Here is a 6000-nt window from a genome sequence, read left to right as displayed (position 1 = left end):
AAAAAAAAATTGGGGGACAGTGTCATTGTGTCTATTTATTACAAAGAGGATTTTTCCCCCTTGTTTTTAATAGGACAAGGGATTAGGGAAAGGAAAAGCAATGATCCTGTTGCCTGCTCTCCAAAAAAAAAAAAACAGGGGGGGGAGGGGGCATGGAAACCTTTTTTCTAAGGTAGGACAGTTTTAAAAGTAACATGTAGAATTTATTTTACACTTTAAAAAACATGGTTGGAAATGGAGATTCACGGTTTGTCTTCCACTGTGCATATGAAGAAGCTTGATTTTTTATATTTAAACTCAGAATAAAAAAAATTAAGTCATGCCACATTATGACTAAAAAGTTACAAAAGTTACACTCAGAATGGTCCTGCCATTGGTATATGAGCAATCTATTGACAAGAAAAAAACTTATCTATAGAAAAATATGCCTATCAATCAATAGAAAAATATTTATCAAGTGCTTGCTTTGTAACAGGCACTACGATAGACATTGAAATATAATTATGGGGTTTTGACATTTGTACTCAGGTGAGCGAATCACTAATAGGCACTTCCCAGCATGCTTGAAATTCATCCCATTCCAAATTACTTCATAAATCATTTCGAGTTTCTCAACTGAAAAAAGTAAGTATTGTTCTCATTTATTATTTTAAAAATCTTATTTGTAGGATGAAGTGACTTTCAAAGACTGATTTTTATTAATTTTTTAGTGACAAATGTACACTCAAAGGAAAGATTAGAAACAAAATTTTGTAATTCAAGCAAAACCCTTTACATTTATATGGTATGTCAGGTAGTTAATTGTTGCTAATGGTGTTGTTTTTTAGAAAAAAAAAACAAAAACAAAACTCAATACACGAATTATCAAGTAATTCAGCAAACATTTAGTATTTCATTTCTTTTCTCTCCACCACTATATGATAAACATTTATTAAGTATCTATTAGGTACCAGACACTGTGCCAAGTGATAGAGATATAAATAAGAAAAAGAAAGATAATCCTTACCTTCTAGGAGCTTTTAAATATATATACATATATATATACATGCATGTATATATATACATATATATATATATATGTTTTGTACTTATTCTTTTAAATTTTGAGTTTCAATTTTTCTCCTTCCTTCCAGCTCCTGCCACATCCATTGAGAAGGGAAGCAATATGATACCCACTCTACATTGTGAAGTCTTGCAAAGCATATTTCCATATTAGCCATGTTGCCAAAAATAAAAAGGCAATAAAAATAGTGAAAAAACAATATGCCTCAATTTGTACTTGAAGTTCATGAATTCTCTTTCTGGAGATGGCATTTTTCATCATGAATCCTTTGGAATTATCTTAGATCATTACATTGATCAGAGTAGTTAAATCTTTCACTCTTGATCATCTTTACACTATATATTTTTACCATGTACAATATTCTTCTGGTTCTGTTCATTTCACTTTGTATCAATTCATATATCTTCCCAGTTTTTTTCTGAAACCATTCCCCTCATCATCATTTCTTATAGCACAAGAGTACTCCATCACAATCATATACCACAAATTATTCAGCCATTCCCCAACTGATGGATATCTCCTCAAGTTCCAATTCTTTGCCACCACAAAAAAAGCTGCCATAAATATTTTTGCATATATGGGTCCCTTTAATTTTTCATAATGTCCTTAGGTTACAGACCTAGTTCTATTATTGCTGGGTCAAAGGGTATGCACAGTTGTATAGCCCTAGTTTTATAGCATGGTTCCAAATCATTCTCCAGAATGTTGTATCATTTCACAACTCCATCAACAATGCATCAGTGTACCTATTTTTCCACATCCCCTTCAGTATTTTTCATTTTTCTTTCCTATCAAATCAGCCAATCTGACAGATATGAAGTAGTACTTCAGAGTTGTTTTAATTTGCATTTCTCTAATTATTAGTGATTTGGATCATTTTTATTTGACTATTGATAACTTTAATTATTTCTTCTTAAAACTGCCTGTTTATATCCTTTGAGCATTTATCACTTGGAAAATGGCTCTTATTTTTGTAAATTTGGCCCTGTTCCCTATCTATTTGAGAAATTAGGCCTTTATCAGAGAAATTTATTGTAAATTTTTTAACCAGTTTCCTGTTTTCCTTCTAATTTTAGCTACCTTGATTTTGTTTGTGCAAAACTTTTTAATTTCATGTAATTAGCATTATCCATTTCACCTCTTATGAGCCTCACTAGCACTTCTTTGGTCATAAACTCTTTTCTTATCCATAGTTCTGACAGCTCTCCCCTCTCCCCTAATTTACTTATATCACCCCTTATGTCTAAATCATCTACCCATTTTGACCTCTTCTTGGAATGCAGTGTGAGATGTTGGTCTATGCCTAGTTTCTGCTTTCCAATTTTCTCAGAAATTTTTGTCAAATGGCGAGTTTTTGCTCTAAAAGTTGTATTTTTGGATTCATTGAACATTATATTACTATGGTCATTTACCACTGTATATTGTGTACCTAATCCATTTCACTGATCTACAATTCTATTTCTTAGCCAGTGACAGATTGTTTTGATGATTACTGCTTTGTAATAGTTTGAGATCTGGTGTTGCTCAGCTACCTTTCTTCACATTTTTTTTCATTTATTCCCTTGATATTCTTTATCTTTTGTTTTTCTAGATGAATTTTTTTATTATTTTTCCAGCACTAGAAAATAATCTTTTGGTAGCTTGGCATGGCATTGATAAATAAATCATTTTAGGTAAAAATGTCATTTTTATTATATTGACTTGACCTACCCTTGAGCAATTACTATTTCTCCAATTGTTTAGATCAGTCTTTATTTGTGTGAAAAGTAATTTGTAATTGTGTTCCTAGGTTTGTCTTGGCAGGTAGACTCCCAAGTATTTTATATTGTCTACAGTTATTTCAAATGAAATTTTTCTTTCTATCTCTTCCTACTGGGTTTTGTTGGTAATACATAGAAATGCTGATGATTTATATGGTTTTAGTATTATATATACTTAAGCTTTGTTAAATTTCTTAATTGCTTCAACTAGCTTTTTTGCTGATGTCCTAGGATTCTCTAAGTATACCATCATATCATCTACAAAGAGTGTTTTGTTTCTTCATTGCCTATTCTTATTCCTTCAATTTCTTTTTGCTTTTCAATTTCTTATTGCTATAATTAGCATTTTTAGTACAATATTGAATACTGGTGGAGATAATGGATGTCCTTGCTTCACCCCTGATCTTACTGGGAAGGCTTCTAGCTTATCCCAATTACAGATAATATTTGCTCTTAGTTTTAGATAGATATTACTTACCATTTTAAGAAAAGCTCCATGTATTCCTATACTTTCTTGTGTTTTTAATAGGAATGGGTATGGTTAAAAATCTTTCAATAAAAAATTTCAGTGGGTTTTAAACTGATTTGTAAAAATGCAACACCTTCTGATTAGTTTGTAAGAACAGCTGATTGATATCAGGGAAGATGAAAATATAGGAGCCAGATTTCAATAAAAGCATTTGCATACTTGCTGACTGAGATTGAAGAGTAAGAGTCAACAGTTTCAGAGGAATCATGATGAAACATGCTTTCTACCTCTGGATAGAGAGGTGAGAGACTTAGAGTAGATTGAAGCATTTATATTTTTTGGACATGACATTGCATGAGAATTTGTGTGAGAAAAATATGAGAATTTGCTTTGCATGATATTTGTAATGGGTTTTGTTTTTCTTGTTTTCTTTGTTTTTCTTCAATGGGTGGGAGAAGGATAGGAAAGAGAGAGAGAATTTGGAACTGAAAATTAAATTGAATTTAAAAAGTAAGTATCAGGATTTAGTAAATGCAGCCAATGAAGCACTTCTTCCATTTGGATCTATGTAGTTAAGTGACGCATATGTTCAGCTCTGACAGCCATTAAACCAAATGTTGAAATAAACAACTTAGAATCACATACAGTAGTACATATAGTTAATAGATAAATATATTTATATATTGAGGATATGTGCTGAAAAACTTTTTAGTGAAAAGGGAGGGTGATCAAAAAGTGTAGAGACCTTTGCACTAAAAGTCATCCCTAAGAGTTGGCTCTGTGTCTATGCCAGCAAAGTGAAAAGAGAACTGAGGCAATAATATTTGCTAAATTAGAAGAAAACTCAAGTGTTTTTAAAAAAACCTAATATGCCAAATGTTTTGTTTAAATTACAAAGATTTTGTCTCAAATCTCAGTTCACTTTGCATATATAGATTATCTCTAAGAAAATAATGGAATCAATCTTTTGAAATTACTTTTCCATATAAATGAGATTGTTCTATAATAATGAAAACTAACATGGCATTTCTATTTTAAAAAACTGAAAATAATTTATAAATGTAATGGGTAACTGGCTGATATGGGCTTAGTTCTTATAGCATGTGGGTATTTGATCTTCCTGTTACACAGAGCTTGTCCAACATTCTCTGCCAGCTGCCAATCCAATGCCTTGAATTTTGGGGTGACAGTTCCTAGCCCCAAGTGACTAATGGACTATGAATGATTTTGTGATTTTTGATAAGTTTCCTAGTTAGCTAAATAGATGAAGGCACTAATGACTCAGTAGAGGCTGAGCTAAAATTGAGTGTGCATATAAAAGCCCTAGCAGAAGATATCTTGCTTTCTTCCCTAGCAGCTCTTGAGTAAGGAAGCTACGATCTACAAGGTAGAGGACCCACCATCTTCTTTTTCTCTCTTGTACTTATTCTTTCCCAATTTTAGGTGATGGAGTATTCGGAGATGGAATTAGCTAGACCATAACCTTTTGAGCTTCAACCAATCAGAAGAGCAATCAGAAGTCCAACTGCTGTACTCATTAGCGGAATCTGCTAGTAATTACAGCAGCTGAGTTGGATGAGGAGCCTGTGCAGCAGCCTGATTACTTACCACACTCACCTGAGAAGTGGATTGACCATTAAGCAAGACAGTGCATCACAGGAGCCAGCCCAGCTGATGAAAGAAGTGTCTCAGTCTGAAGTGAGCTTAGTAGGGACTCGACTCCTGTAGCCAGGAGTCTCAAGGTACCCCTTGGCCCCATGGTTTCCCTAGATGTATGTTTCAGTACTTAAGTGCTCCAAGTTCAGCCCACTCTCAACAGGGACTGTGTTCAGAAGGGAGAGTGGGTCCTTAGATGGAAAGGAGGGGAAAGAGAGTGTGGGGGTTTTATGCCAACTACTTTAGGTTTTAGCTTGCTCTAACCAAGTACAGACAGGAGGGGATAGTATCCCCTCTCTTGATTTAAGGGAATATTTTTGTACTTCAGACCTTACTATACTTTCTCAGTTCATATCCCTTTGTAAGAAAGAGCTAATTAATGTAGATGGCACAGCAGATAGAGTGTTGGGCCTGCAGTCAGGAAGACATCTTGCCTCAGACAGTTACTAGCTATGGGGCCCTGGACAAGTCATTTAACCCTGTTTGCCTGAATTCCTCATCTGTAAAATGAACTGGAGAAGAAAAATGGCAAACCATTCCAGTAGCTTTGACAAGAATATTCCAAAATGGAGTCATGAAGAGTTGAACATGAGTGAAAAAAAACTGAGCGCAAACAACAGTTAATTGATTTCGGAAAGATACCAGATGGGGGCTCATGAATGGTAGTATTAGAATATATCATCCCTTTAGTGTTACACATTTAAAACCCTGAAGGGAGAAGTAGGTAACTACTCTCTGCAGACCCAACTTGCCAATGGGAGTAGGTGTTGGGAAAGTGAGCCTAGAGGGGGTGCTACACAAATATTAAAAGGACTTTGGTCCAGGATTATAAAAGAACTGATTATACAAAGTTATCGAATCTTTGAGTGACCTCATCCATGAATAAGGGGCACCCCTGAGAAGTATTTATATAACCTCTTTTTGAACACTCCAAGTGAACACTTGTTCCCTTTGTGGGAGACAGTATTTCATAAGGTACACATTTTTGACACCTCTCATTATTAAAAATTCTTCCTTTTATTGAACCCTTAAATCACTCATATTGAAATCAC

This window comes from Trichosurus vulpecula, chromosome 3 (assembly GCF_011100635.1).
Source record: "Trichosurus vulpecula isolate mTriVul1 chromosome 3, mTriVul1.pri, whole genome shotgun sequence".
NCBI lineage: Eukaryota > Metazoa > Chordata > Mammalia > Diprotodontia > Phalangeridae > Trichosurus > Trichosurus vulpecula.
This window is presented reverse-complemented; position numbering follows the sequence as displayed.